This window comes from Rhineura floridana, chromosome 8 (assembly GCF_030035675.1).
Source record: "Rhineura floridana isolate rRhiFlo1 chromosome 8, rRhiFlo1.hap2, whole genome shotgun sequence".
In the NCBI taxonomy this organism is placed as follows: domain Eukaryota; kingdom Metazoa; phylum Chordata; class Lepidosauria; order Squamata; family Rhineuridae; genus Rhineura; species Rhineura floridana.
Window position 1 is genome coordinate 89,464,562 of NC_084487.1, and position 16,375 is coordinate 89,480,936.

The window sequence follows — 16,375 nt, forward strand, 5'->3', positions numbered from 1 at the left end:
GAGAAGTTCTTCCTCCATTGTTGGAGGCAGTGTGCTTCTGAATGCCAGTTGCTGGAAACCGCAGGAGGGGAGAATGTTATTGCATCATAAGAACGTAAGAAGAGCCTGCTGGATCAGGCGAATTACCCATCTAGTCCAGCATCCTGTTTTCACAGTTGTCCATGGGAAACCTACAAGTGGGACCTGGGTGCAAAGAGCACTCTCCCTTCCAGCAAGTGGGATTTGGAAGCATACTTCTCTGACTATGGAGGCAGAACACAGCCATCATGGCTAGGAGCCATTGATCACCTTGGCCTCCATGAATTTGTCTAATCCTCTTGTAAATCCATCCAGGTTGGTGGTCATCACTGCTTTTTGTGGGAGCAAATTCCATAGTTTAGCTATGCGCTGTGTGAAGAAGTACTTTCTTTTGTCTGTTCTGAATCTTCCAACATTCAGCTTCATTGGATGTCCACGAGTTCTAGTGTTATGAGAGAGGAAGGGGAAAAAAATCTCTATTCATTTTCTCCATGCAATGCATAATTTTATACACTTCTATCATGTCGCCTCTTTTTTCTCTAAACTAATAAGCCCCAAATGCTGCAACCTTTCCTCAGAGGGGAGTTGCTCCATCCCCTTCATCATCTTGTTTGCCCTTTTCTGCTTTTGGCCTTCTCAGAAGCATCTCTTTGACCACTGTGAGAACAGGATGGTGGGCTGGATGGGCCATTGGCCTGATCCAACAGGCTCTTATGTTCTCAGGAAGAGACGGCAGGAAGATAGGAGGCTGTGACGGTGGCAGCAATGGCAAATCCACTGCAACTGCCTCAGGTCATGCAAACTTGTGCTGCCCCTGTATTTTTGGTTGGTCCTAGTGAATTTTACCATGCTGTGGATGTCAGGATTCTTTCTAATAGACTAACATGGCAGCCCACAATGTTTACATTGGCAGCTATACATGGGGACATGAAGCCTGCCCTCTCAGTTGGTTTTAGATGCTATGTAGTGACCTTCCCACTCAAAGTACTAGTATAGACCTTTCTTACCGCTTTTGTGTGTGTGTGTGTGTGTGTGCTCTGTATGTGGAATGCTTAGGAAATTCCCAGTATATTATTGCATGGTATGTTTCTAAAAACTGTCCCTTATTCTGCTGGAAAGAACGGCAGCCAAGTAGTCGAGCTTTCCCCGCTACTGTTGAAGATGACATATTGCTACTTCTAACATACAGCACTGCATTTCTCTTTCAGCTGATATTTATTTATTATTTCACCTGTGTAACACAGCATTCTTCCTCAAAGGGAGCACAGGCCAGATCACAATAATAAAACTATATAAACAAAAACACTATAACATATTGCAGGCAGCAGTTAAACCCGGTACTCTAAAAACTTGGTAAAACTATTGTGCAAAAAAGCCTAGATGATCTACAATGCAATGATAATGTGAGGGCCAAGAATCACAGTCAGCTTTCCACATGAGGGGGCTGTGGGCACAGGGTTCTCTGGTGGGCCCCCTCCTTTGTTAGTCAGTCCTGGTGGGCTTATTGGAAACAGTGCTTCGAGCAGAGCAAGGCATCTAGATCTGAACACCTTTTACATTTCCCATAATGGTACAAAGCAATGGTACTGGGCACTTTTCAAAGAGTTAGACCAGACAGAAAAATTAGGGGTGGGCAGGCATCAGCAGTGGGCTCTGATGGAGTGCTGGGGCTATGGCAGCTACCCAAGGATGCTGCTGACCAGAACCCCTTGGGGAAGAAGGGTGCAAGGAAACTGGTGGGCAGCATCATACTTCTGAAAGGCATAATGGTCTATCCCCAAAAAACCATATATCACAAAGTTCTTCTGAAATAGGATTGCCATTAGAAAGAAGAAAAACAGCCTGGCATGCCAGTAACAAAAGCCTAATCTGTAGAAATCCACAAGTTGAAGCATTATCACCTGCAGACATCTGCACATCTGCTGTTAAAGGTGCAGCACATGAGGCCAGTTGAAAAGTTGGCAACCCTTTCCCAAAGAGAACCTCTTGTCACTTAAATGTCCATGACGTCATTGTTAAATTACTGTGAAACAAGAAAATCCATTAAGACCTATCATTATCTATGCCCCCTTTAATTGACAATATAAATGAACATTTCCATCTTACTCATCTTAACAATTCTATTAAGAATGTCATTTTTAATTCTTATTTTACAGGTGGGAGAACTGAGGCTAACTCAGAATATTTGCCCAGCAGTGTTCAGCCAGAGCCATTGCATGAATTACATGGCAGCAAGCTAGTGTTTGTGCATAAAGCTGAGGGCCAGGACCAGTCCTTGGTCCTTGTTATCTTCACACACATTTTCAAACATGCCTTTGTTGCACAGACCCATCAAATGGTAACGGCTTGAGCAAGAAGCGGGATATGTATCTAAAAAACAAAATGGTTTGCCAGGACAGGACACATGAAAATGTGCATTTTATATTTTAACACATGCTCATCTGTAGAAACAGTAATTGAAGGTAATGGGAGTTTGAAAGCACAGTCACCTATGTGTACAGACAACATGGATAGTAGCTGCTGCTTTGTGCGAAGGTGTGTACAATTGCAAACCATGATATACAAAAGTGCACTGTGAAAAAACGCCTATGCATTTCTGTGGCTGCTTGTGTATACAGCGTCATAACACGCATACTCAAGATCCCAATATCTTCTGGAACACTTCTCCCAATATGAACCTACCCAGTCCCTTAGAACTTTGTCTGAGGCTCGTCTCCAGGTCTCCTCCTCTGAGGGAGGCTTGGAGGGCAGTGACAAGGGAGAGGGTTGTGATGTTCCTGTATTAATGTATATATGGTAAGTGCTGTTTGTATAGAAGATATGTGGTAAGTGGAATGAAACAGGAGGGGGGAGTAAATGAGCAGTAGAACGCTGGATGATTGGCTGAGTGTTAGAATGGCTGAGCGTATAAAAGGAAGAATGACAGTTGAATCTGGGTGGACGTTGGTGGGTTGTTTGAGAAGTGTTTGGTGGGGGTTTTGAGAGGAGATTGTGTGGAGAGTTGGTGGATGTGAGGAAAGTGTGGAGTTTGGATTAATACTAAGACAAGTATCACAGGAATAGATGAAACCATATGCTTATGTGCCTTTATAAAGTAATCTTGTTATTTCTAATATTTAATAAACACTATTTTGGTTTACCGGAGGCCTGATCCTTGGCTGGGGAATATACAGACCAGAGGGGAGGGCAAGGTACTTACCAAGGCTGAAGGGAAACTGTAACAATTGGTGGCAGCGGTGAAGGGAAGAATATAACACCACAAGTATCCAGAGCAAACCAGAATTATATGCATTCTATATAGATCAAAGGGATTGGGACAGCTTAAGCACGCAGTCACAGAGGTAACCTGATTGAGAGAGACTCAGGCAGAGTCTCTGGGAATACTGGTTATAGGACGTGACTGGTGGTGCTGCCTAGCAGGGGGATCTGGTGAGGTCTGTGCTAGAGCGGAGAGAGAAACCATAAAAAAGGACAGTCCGGACTGGTGGAGTCCCTGGTGGTGCCTAGTGACAGGCAGTAGCCACGAGCAGGTAGGAACCTGACAGGGAGAGCCAGGGAAGGGCATCTCATGTGGTGGCAGTAGCGGTGGGATACGAACAACAGAGAATACAAACACAGGTGTTGACAAGAGAGTCCAGATACGAATACTAGAGAATCCCTAACAGTGGTGTGGCAAACAGAAATAACAAATAAAGATTACTTGTGAGAGTGACTGGCAAAGAGTGTGTGGCAAAGAGGGAGTGAACTCCAACATCATGGCTGAATACATAAAGATGAAAACAGAGGAGCTGGTGGAGAAGTGCATAACATCCAATTTACCTCACGAGGGTAAAGGTGTAGATTAATTGAGGGTAGCACTAATAGGATTTACAACTGTCCAGCAAAAACAACCTGTCAGGGAAGAGACCCCAGAAGGATACTTAAGCAATCCCGCTTATATAGAGTATTTGAGAGAGAAGTTAAGATGGGAGCATGAGTTGGAAACTGAAAGATTGAGGAGGGAGGCTGATGAGAAAGAAAAGCAGCGAGAGTTGGAAGCTGAGAAGTTGAAGATGGAAACTGAGAGAATGAGAATGGGGTTTGAGGAGAGGGAGAAGCAACGAGCAGTGGATGCCGAATTACAAGTAGAAAAGTTAAAATTTGAAAGAGAGAAGTTTCATTCTGATGAAACAAGAAAGGACAGAGATGGAGCAAAAATAAAAATTACTCCAAAGGACTTTGCTGTCTATGAGCCTGGTCAAGATCCTCAAATTTACCTCAGCACCTTTGAAAAAGCAGCTCAGTTGTGGGGGCTACCTGAAGATAAATACATGCAGTATTTATCAAACCTGATTAAAGGGGAATTGGCTGAGGTATACCAATATTTCCCCTCAGACAGGCCCGTCACCTATGCTGAATTCAAAGAAGCAGTGTTTAAAAGATTCAGACTGGGGCCTGATTATTTTAGAAAGCTTTTCAGAAATTGCCAGATACAGACAGGGAGGTCTTTTGTGGAACTGGGAGCAAAGTTGATGGATATATTTGGAAAGTGGATGAGTAGTGCCAAAGCTCAGTCAGTGGAAGAGGTGAAAAGCCTCATGATACTGGATCAATTATTCCATCAGTTACCACCAGAAATAAGGCTCCTGGTCAAAGACCGTTCCCCTACATCGGTGCAGGAGGCCGCAGAGATGGCGGATCACTATGCCTCCAATAGAACTGGCTGGGTGGGGAAAACATCAAGAGAGTTTAAACCCAGACCATATAATGGCGGCAAAAAGGATGTGGTGCCACAGCGAGTGAGCCCTCCAATAAAATCTGAAGGGCACAGGACACCCCAGAGTGGATCAGTGTACCCTAAAATGGAGGAGAAATTATGCTATAAATGTGGTAGACCGGGGCACCTACATTTTCAATGTGAGGTTGCCAACCCCATTAGTAATCCTGCTCAGGCAAGGGCAGTAAAAACAGAACCAAAAGATCTAACAACGAAAAAGGTTCAGTTCTGCCAGATAAACTGGACAGAAGTAAAAGACTTGGATTCGAGTCTAAGAGAAGAAGTGTGTGTTCAAGGGGCAAATTATTGGGCATTGCTTGATACTGGTGCCGCTCAGACATTACTGAGGCCAGATTTAATAAAATCTGAGGAAATATTACCTCAGGAAACGGTGACTATCCAAGGAGTGAGAGGTCAACCAGAAAACTTACCCATGGCCCTAGTGAAAATGCAGTGGAGAGGCCGAGAGGGAAAATATAAAGTAGGTATTAATGCCCAACAACAAGAACCAGTGATACTGGGAAGAGATGTAATGGGGGCACAAGGAAAAATATATGTGGTAACCAGACAACAACTTGGCAGAGAGACAGAAGCCATGTTAACAGAGGCTGAAGAAAACAGGGTGGAACCTGTTTTCGAGCCTACGGTCACCATAGCAACCCCTGGAAGGCCTGCTGAAAGAGACAAACTGTATCAACTGGTCTCTGGGGAAGAGGCAGAGCAATTCAGGGAAGAACTGAATAAGGATATAAGTTTGAAGCAAATAAAGGACCAAGCCCTGACACAAAAGATTCCCTTTACTGACAAGCTGAGGAATCAAATTGTGTGTGAGAATGGGATTTTATACAGACTGTGGATGCCTGCTGAGAGAAAGGATGAATGTGAACCAGTGAACCAATTGATAGTACCTAGCAAATACAGAACCAGATTGCAGGACATCTGGGAATAAAAAAGACCAAGAGGAGATTGGCTGCACACTATTATTGGCCAAATATCTCCAAAGATGTAAAACAACATTGTCTATCTTGTGGTATATGCCAAAAGGTGGGGAAAAGTGGAGTAAAGACTAAGGCACCCTTAAAGCCCCTTCCTATAATTGGACAACCCTTTTATAGAGTGGGAGTAGATTTGGTGGGCCCTTTTTCCAAACCCACAAGGCATGGCAAGAAATATCTATTGGTGGTGGTGGATTTTGCCACCAGGTACCCAGACGCGGAAGCATTAAGATCCGTAGAAGCCCCTGTAGTGGCAGAGGCTTTGTTAAAAATCTTTTTTTAAAAAAATAATAATTTTTATTCAACGTTTCAAAAAACAAAACAAAACAAAGTCAAAAACAAAAACATAATAGTACAATAAAAATCTTGACTTCCGATTTGTCGCAAATCAGCTATAAGTATATAATATATATCAAACCTGTCCCTTAATACATACAAGATCACTTTTCTCCATAGGCTATCTTAATTAATTGTCAAATCCCATTATCATCATTTCATTTTGATCTTTCAGCAAAAAGTCTAAGAGAGGCTTCCATTCCTTAAGAAATGTATCTATCGATTTTTCTCTAAGTAAGCATGTCAATTTATCCATCTCTACTAAGTCCATTAATTTCAATAACCATTCTTCCGTTGTTGGTGTTGATTCCATTTTCCACTTTTGTGCATATAATAATCTTGCTGCCGTAATCATATATAATATTATTCTTCCATATTTCTTTTCTATTTGTTTATCCATAAAACCCAATAAAAAAAATTCTGGCTTTAATTGAATATTTATCTTTAGAATTTTTTGCATCATCCTACCTATCTGTGCCCAAAATGATTTCGCCTGTTTACACAACCACCACATATGATAAAATGATCCTTCTTGGTGTTTACATTTCCAACAAACATTAGGAACATTGCTATACATTTTTGACAACTTTTCTGGAGTCATGTACCAACGATACATCATTTTATAAAAATTTTCTTTAAGATTGTAACATAATGTAAATTTCAATCCTTTTTTCCACATATTTTCCCATTGATCCATTTGTATGTTATAACCAAAAAATTTTGCCCATTTTACCATACACTCTTTTACTTGTTCTTCTTCCATTTCCATTTTTAACAAAAGTTTATACATTTTCACAATTATACATTCATCATTTGTACACAGACATGTTTCAAAATCAGATTTACTTATTTCAAAACCATACATTTTCTTATCCATTTTATATCTTTCCAACAATTGTAAATAGGCAAACCATTGAGAACTATATCCTTCCTTTATTAGTTGTTCTCTCTGTTTCATTATATATTCTCCATGCACATTTTCTAATAGTTCTTGATAAGTTAACCATTTCTCTTTTCCGGCCATTTCTCTTCTATAGAACGCTTCTTGACTTGAGACACATAATGGTATTTTGGAACAAAACCTTGATTTATATCTATTCCATATTTTCAACAAAGGACGTCTTATAAAATGATTATTAAAGTCCACATTAACTTTTACTTTATCATACCATAGATATCCATGCCATCCCCACTTCAGGTTGTGGCCCTCCAAATCCAATAGTCTTTTGTTCCTCAGTAAAATCCATTCTTTTATCCAGACCAAACAACAAGCAGCAAAATAAAGTCTCAGATTTGGTAGTCCCAATCCTCCTCTTTCTTTGGAATCTTGTAATATTGTAATGTTAAGACCTGGCTATGCTCCCAGGCATTTTAAGCGTTTATGTTATAATTTTATATTTTTCTTCTTTCTTTTTTCTTTTGTTGCTGCTTGTGTTTATTGTTTGTTGTCTGATTTTATTGTTGATATTTTGTATTTTAACTTTTTTGTACACCGCTCAGAGAGCCACTCGCTATGGGCGGTCTATAAATGAAACAATAAATAAAAAATAAATAAATAATAGTTTAAATTTAACTCTTGGTTTTTTTCCCTGCCATACAAATTTAGAAATATCTTTTTGCCATTGTTTAAAAGGTAAATCAGAGGATATTACAGGTATTGTTTGAAACAAAAACATAATTCTCGGTAATACATTCATTTTTATCACAGATATTCTACCCATTAATGACAACTGTAGTTTATCCCATCTTGACATATCTTTCTTAATCTCTGTCCATAATTTTTCATAATTATTATGAAACAACTTTGAATTTTTATTTGTCATAATAATACCTAGATATTTCAACTTTTTCTCTATTGTGAAATCTGTCTTGTCCATTAACTCTTTTTGTTCCCTTAGAGATAAATTTTTCACCAACATCTTTGTTCTTTTATTGTTAATCTTAAATCCTGCTAACGGTCCAAATTCTTTTAATTTATCCATCAGTACATTAATTCCTTCCAAAGGATTTTCTAATACAATCATCAAGTCATCAGCAAATGCTCTCAGTTTATATACTTCTTTTTTTATCTTTAATCCCGAAATCCTTTTATCTTGCCTTATATCTCTAAGCAGCACTTCTAAGACCAAGATAAATAAAAGGGGAGATAACGGACATCCCTGTCTTGTACCCTTTTGTATTTCACATGAATCCGTTAAGCCCCCATTGACAATTATCTGTGCCTTCTGAGATGCCTAGCAGGGGAATCTGGTGAGGTCTGTGCTAGAGCGGAGAGAGAAACCATAAAAAAGGACAGTCCGGACTGGTGGAGTCCCTGGTGGTGCCTAGTGACAGGCAGTAGCCACGAGCAGGTAGGAACCTGACAGGGAGAGCCAGGGAAGGGCATCACAAGGGTATTTTCAGTTGTGGCTCCCCAACTGTCAAATGCACTCCCCAGTGAGGTCTGTCTGGTGCCTTCATTGACATCTTTTCAGCTCCATATAAAGACTCATATTTTTCCCCAGGCATTTGATAGACTGAAATGATGTTATTTGTATTAATGTGCTGCCAAAGCTTTCTGTAGCTGTATGGGGTTGGTGGTTGTTTTATTTATTGTTCCATTTTCATGGTATGGTATATTTACTTTTTATTTAACAATGTTAAGATGCTAGGAGAATTTTGGGTAACAAGCAACTAATAAATCTAAATGATAATAATAATAATGCATTTAAATGGCATCCCTTCATACTCTGGTGCACTGTAGCCTACAGGTTATGTTGGTGTAACATTTACCTTGCTCCTCTCTAAAATTCATTACTGCAGACTTGGCACAGGGGGGGAAACACAGTTGTATAACAACCTGAAATTCATCAAGTGAAATCATTTCCTCTGTTAGTAATGTTCAGGGGTGCATGCCAATCTTTATATAGCCAAAACAACATGCCCACATACAAGGAGGATGTATCAGTATGCTGAAGGAAGCTCCAAGGTGTGCAGAAGTACAGTTGTTGTTTTTTAAGGAAAGATCCTAAGGGCACAAAACAACAACCCAAACGAGCAAAATGAGGACTGTGCATGCTCAGTGGCTACAGAATGCTGAGTGTGTTGGAAGGGAAGACAGAAATCAGAGAGGTCCAATGGTGTATCCTGGAACAGGGCATGGCTGGCTGGCTGAAACCCTGAACAAGAGCACTCCACACTGCAACACTTTGTTGCAGGTGCTGTTTGTTTTTCTTATTAGTGAATCTTCATATTGAGGGAAATGTCAGCTGCTGGATTTCTGTACAGGAGCCCTATCGGGGCGGGGGAAATAGTAACCCTACCCAGTGTGGGTTGTGGTTAAGGTGTTGGAGTAGGACCTGGGAGACCAGGGTTCGAATCCCCACACAGCCTTGAAGCTCACTGGGTGACCTGGGGCCAGTCACTGCCTCCCAGCCTCAGAGGGAGGCAATGGTAAACCCCCTCTGAATACCGCTTACCATGAAAACCCTGTTCATAGAGTAGCCATAAGTCGGGATCGACTTGAAGGCAGTCCAGAAAAAAAATAATTCACCCTTCACCTAAGGCAGCAAGGCATCCTATACCTAAATGATCTGATGTAAGTTAGGTTGCAATCCTATATACCTGGGAGTAAATTCCATCAAAATCAATGGGACGTGCTTCTGAGTTGGCATGTTTATTATTATTATTATTATTATTATTATCAACAACAACAATAACAACATTTGTATACCGCCCCACAGCCGAAGCTCTCTGGGCAGTTTACAACAATTAAAAACATTAAAAACAAATACACAAATATACAAATTTAAGAACACTTAAAAAAAAAAACAATTTAAAAACACATGCTAAAATGCCTGGGAGAAGAGGAAAGTCTTGACCTGGCACTGAAAAGATAACAGAGATCATTCCATAATTTGGGGGCCACCACTGGGAAAGCCCTCTCCCTTGTAGCCATCCTCCGAGCTTCCCTTGGAGTAGGCACCCAGAGGAGGGCCTTTGATGTTGAGCGTAGTGTACGGGTGGGTTTGTTTCAGGAGAGGCGTTCCATCAGGTATTGTGGTCCCAAGCCATGATAGTGGTAACCAAATGATGTCCTACTAATTTCATTTTAAAAATTGCTAACTTTAGTTGGATCAGGACCAAATTATTTCTGGCAAGTAGGTTGTTTCATCAAAAAGAGTTACCAAGTTTTTTTATCATATTATTGAACCTACATCTTATTTAATTGTAACTATATTATAACCCAATATTACCTCTTTATCTTTTAGTGAAATATTCTTCAGTAATATCCTTTCAAGTGAAGCAGAATCTTATCTAAGAGGTTTCATTAACTGACTTTGCAAGTTAAGATAAATAAATTCCTTTGTGAAAGAGGAAATGTAAGAGGATATAATGTTTTATAATTACCAGACTCTCAGCTAGTGGTGACAGAAAGGTAGATGAAGGTAGAGAATACAGCACATTCGGTTGCAATATTTTTAGAAACCAATTTTGACATATTTTAGATAAAAAGAAGTGCTATAATTTATTCAAAGTCTGTGTGTGGGCATGTCTGCACCTGCTCACTTTGCTTCGCTCACTCACCCACCCCGCCACCTAACCCCCTTGCCCAAACCACCCCCTCCTCTTAGAGCTCCACCAAGCACCCCTTCCCTTAGAGCTCACCAAAAGCCTTTTACAATCCTCTCCCTACTTCTTCCTCCCCCAACACTGAAGGTGCAAAGAAACGCCAAGCCCCTTACCCCCACCGCCCTTGCCAAACTCTCCACTGCTCCCAGGCCTTGCAAAACTCCCTTTAGACCTGGCCAAGTCTCATCTCCTTTCCCTTCCTTTATAGGTCACCAAGCCTCCTTCCCCCCTCCCTTTAAGACTGCAAAGCGGCCTCCCGCCTCCTTTAGATCTTCTCCCGTGAGGAGAAGGGAAGCAGAGGAGAGAGGCGGCCGACCAAGACAAGGCAAGCTGCACAGGAATACTCAGGACAGGTCGGGGCAGCTCATCTGCAACTGTCCTGGTCTCCCACAGCTTCCCTCCTTCTCACCCTCTGCTACTGAGGTGACACGGCATCATCGGTGAGGTGGGTGGTGGCAGTGGCAGCAGCGCAGGACAGTTGCTGAGGAGCTGCCTTGGCCTGTCATGACTGTTCCTCCACGGTTCACCTAGGCTACCCACTACTGCCATCACTGCCATCCAACACTGCTGTGATGATGACCCTGCAGTATTTAGAAGGTTGTCATCATGTTGTAGATCACAGCGTCATCTGTCAGCAGATGGCACTGCTAACTACAGTGTGATGACATACACACACACACACAACATAGCCAATACTGACATTTCACTGAACCTAGAATTTATATAACAATAGTCGTGAAAATAGATTGTGGGCAAAATTCTGGCCTTATCCCCTCCCCACATGCTGTCCATGCACTGGGGTAAAGTTTGAGGAGGCAAGTCTACTCTAAGCGTATAAGTTTCCTGCATGATTTGGAACTACGGTTGCCAGGTTCAATCCCTGAGACTGATCCTGTATCTTTAGGAGAAGAGAAAGTCAGTCAAGTGCAGGTGTTCTTGCAACCCTGTAATGGGAAAGACCATAAGGTGGAATTCTCCCTTCTCCCTGCACAACTTTTAAAGATACAAAAGACCTCTTGGAACCCTTTCCATAGTTTTCAGTAGGAATCAATCATGGCAAGCATTTGTGGATTGTGCCTATCTCTTCTGCTCTCTCTTCCACAAACTATGGACGTTTAGGGGAAATACCCCAAATGAAGGGGTGAATATGGGGAAATGTTATGAACTTCATAATGATTTCAGTACTCCTAATTTATCCAACTCAGAATACTTTCCCAACTGCTAACTTAAATTTGTCATTCTTGTGGGGGGGGGCACCATTAAAAACCAAACACATGGAAAAACCCTTCATAATATGAATGCAGATGATGCCATCTGCTGGCCATCTGCAAAAATTATCCTAGAAAAACAAATGCACTGACCAAAACAAAGATAATGCCTTTTAGGCTGGGAGGCCTTCTGTCTTTGTTCCTCTACTGCTTTTGCTGGACTACTGCTTCCATCATCCCTGACTATCAGCCATGCTGGCTGGGGCATGATGGGAGCTGTAGTCCAGCAACATCTGGAAAGTCAAAGGCTCCCATCCCTGCTGTACTACTTTCCCACTCTATTTAAAATATCTAAAAACTACGGGTTGGATCCAGCCTAGGTTTTTGTACTTAATTCCCATTGAAATCAATGGAACTTAAATTCATGAATCACAGGCCTATTCATAACCCATTGATTACAATGGGAACTAAGTGAAACTGCCTAACAATGCAATTCTAACCATACCTACTCAGAATTCAATGGGCTTACTCTCAAGTAAGTAGAGCTGTGAGGATTGTACCCTTAGTCTGATTCCAACACAGCGTAATGAAACAGGCTCTTGCCTAGAGTGCAATGTAGTCCAACTGCCTGAGTTCCAACAAGTGGGCTTAAGAAACAGGCATAAAAGAAGCGAATAGCAATTCAAGTTCAGAAGTGCTGCAGCAAGATATTGCTTCAAGGGCCATTTGTTGAAATAAAACATAACAGAGCTCCACTGACTAGGGGGGAAATGGAAATGTCGTTCTGCCTCATAAATTGTTTAGCTACAAAGGCCGGTGGGATTACAGCATGTGAAGATGGGGTGTGAGAAGACAGCGAACAAACCCTATCCAGTGTTTGAAAACTGTTGATTACTTCCCTGGATAATACACAGTGAGCTCAGGTTTTGGATATCACAGGGAAACAATTAATGTGGAATCCAGAGATCTTGAAACATGTGTGCCTAAATCCGCTTCTTCTTCTTCACCTGTTCTTTAGAACAGCCATATAGCTTTGGAAGCACAGTTCTGCACAGAAGATTTCACAGCAATACCAGCTTAATGGCACCTGTGCCTTGACCTCTGCTCTGACCAGGAGAAGCCAGGAAGTCGGATGGATTTCTTCAGTAAAATTATTTCTGTATTACAAGGAATACTGTTATTCATCAAATACACCAGCCTCCTTAGGCAGTTGCAGTCCTTTTTAGTGTTTGCAATGTGGGGCGCTCTGACAAGACATCAGACCTATGCAAAGACAACTCAGGAAACGAGAAGATTCTGGATTTTGTCAAATTGGTTTAAGCACAGGGGTTGCCAGTGTGGCACCCATGGGTACACATGTGCCCAGAGAGTCCTTCCCTGGCATCCACAGGGTCCCCTGTCTTGCCTCTCCCCACTGCTGAAATTAGGTTTGAAAGAAGCATTCTACTGTAGGCCAACAGAATAGGTTGGGATGTTGTCTTGGTTATAGTTTGTGTGTGGTGTCCACAATAGTTTCTCTGGTTTGCAAAGAGGACCACAGCCCCCCTAAAAGGCTGGTGACCCCTCTAGAGCTTAAGAATCATTTTGTAGCATGTCATTAATGTAGTATTGTTTTTGTGATAAATTATTTTATTAGATGAAAGCTACAGCTCAAGGGTGGGGAACATGAGATCCTCCAGTCCAGAAGCAGCTGGCCTACAGTTCCCATCATCCCTGCTCATTTGTCATAGTGGCTGGGGCTGATGGGAGTCCAACAACATCCAGAGAGTCTTATGTTCCCCACTCCAACTATAGCACACGTATGCCCATTTCTTATGTACTCTGATAATTTTATGCATATCATGTGGAAATGAGATATATCCTGGTGGGTGATTTTAAAAGGCTACTAGTCACTACATTTCCACACTAATGTTTAATACTGACTGATCCCCAGCTACTAACTTTGCATCCTGGGATGAAGCAAAACACAGGCCACATTCACGCCATACATTTATTCCACTATTATTCCACTTTAAATGCTCATGACTTCCCCCAAAGAATCCTGGGAAGTGTTTGTGAAGGGTGCTGAGAGTTGTTAGGAGACTCTTCTTCCTCTCACAGAGGTTCAGTTCCCAGAATGGTTTAACAGTCAGCCCCTCTTCCCAGAGACTGGGAATTGTAGCTCTGTGAGGTGAATAGGGCATCTCCTAACAACTGTCAGCACCCTTCACAAACTATACTTCCCAGGATTCTTTGGGGGAAGCCATGCCTGTTTAAAGTGGAATAATAGTGGAATAAATGTATGGTGTGTATGTGGCCACAGTCATGTAAGAGACACTGAGTCTCTTCCAGTTTGTTTTCTGCATCCTAGCCTCTACATCAGGGATAGCCAACATGGTACCTTCCAGATGTTGTTGGATTACAGCTCCTATCATCTCTGACTATTGACTATGCTGGCTGGGATTTATGGCAGCTGGAGTTCAATAACATCTGGAAACCTATCCCTGCCTTGAAATATGATGGCATGCAGACACAATATATCTGAAATATACTATGATGCTATCCAGGCTGGAATACCCATTAATCTAAATAAACTATTGCGCTGGGACTCAAGGTATGTGCTGGCAGAGGTCTTCAGAATACAGCTCATAGGTTCCAAATCCTTCAGCCTCACCCTAATTCCAGAAATGACTAGAAGCCTGCCCAGTGTGCCATGGTAAAGCAAAACCAAGATGTTCACTTGTCTGAAATTTTAAAAGCATTGGCTGTATCTGGAGTCTAATTAAATTATACTAAATTCTTATAACTAAATATATGTTTCCTAGCCACAGGAAGAGAAGAATTATAGATAGGTGCTTTGTGGAAAGTGATGGATATCCTCAGACTGAAAACAGTAGAGAAGTAATCTCTTCCACATCAATAATAAAGACCTTTAATTCTGTACCTCCACTTGAGTTGATCAATAGAGGTTACAAATGTTCAGCAGAAGGCAATATATTCCAGCCTAAGTTTACATTTAAATGCCAGAGGATTGGGCACCAAGCCAAGTTTAATAAATAAAATAAAATAAAATCTCTGCGTAGACAATAAATCACCCTTTGGTGTTCTCAGCCTGTATAATAAAGCTTTGACACTTGACAGGGCTTATTCACTCTTGGGCTATCCCAGTCCTACATCCAGTTAATTTTATTTGGGCTCAACAGGCAGCAAAGTTGTAGTCAAAAACATCTGGAGAGCATCAGGTTGAAGAAGCCTGATTCAGTCTAAGCAGCATTGCTCTCAGTTGGCCAATCTGCCTGATGGCTTCACTACAGGCAGTACATGCTGGCTTTTGGACTGCTGCCAGTTGTGACAGGTACAAGCTCTAACACAAGAAAATACACATGGAATGGTCCACATAAACAAAAGGTAAAAAGATATCCGAATCCGGTGTATACTTTGCTATTTCTGTGGGTGATTGTTAGGTGTTGGCCTGAACACATGAACTCTGTACCTGCAGATGGGGGACAGGAGTGTGTGCACAATCTGAACCCCCAATGTCTCCATATGCATTGCCGCATGTGCTCAGTTGCTGACCATCGCCATGTTGAGACAGGAATGTACTTGAATGCAAGCAGAACTCTCTGCACAGTTGAAGGTCCTGATAAAGCTGAGCCACCAATCACATGAGGTGTTCTTGCAGACATGAGAAGAAGCCCTCAGCAGATTTTCCCCACTCAGCACTGAGTGCAGGGTCTTCAACATGCATGAGGATGTTGGGGGTTGGCCTTGAATGCACACCCTATCCCCATCCACACTCATCCCCATCCCCATTCAAGTGAATGCCCAAACACACCTCTGGTTGCACCCTGAAAGGTAAAAAGATCCAAACTTGAACAAGTTAGTGCCATCATTCTGCCTCGTAGATTTAAAACCTTGTTGATTTGGCTGGATTTATTATTGAGGTCAATAGCTGCTGTGCTGGACCACAAAAAGTAATGACATAATTAAGCTAAAACCTATGTCAGGAGGAGAAGACTATCTGAGCTTCCAGCATAAATCCACTGTTAATGTACTAGTACAATCATTTACTGCTCTGAGAAATCGCTGTTATTGAGCTTGAGACATATTGGTAAATATAGTGCTTAGATAGTTTGGCCTATGGGAAAAGTTATGTGACCTGCAACACTGCAGAAGGCTCTGTTGTCCTGTTGTGCTAATGAAAATGCAAAGTGTTGTAATTTATAAGGCCACAAATTTCTATAAAATGTGGCTATATTACCTCCCTCCATATATCTGAGGTGAAGAGGCAGACCTCCCAAGTCAGAAAGCACTGCTATGAGTTACACTCTAGCCCTCCCTTCTGAAAAATTAATTGCTTGTTCCAGGTGGTTGGCCTCTTGGCTCTGGAAATCTCCCTTTCCCTCCTTATACAGTTTCACAGTGGTTTCGAAGCATAGACGGACCCTGACTTGAATGAATCCTTCAGCTGG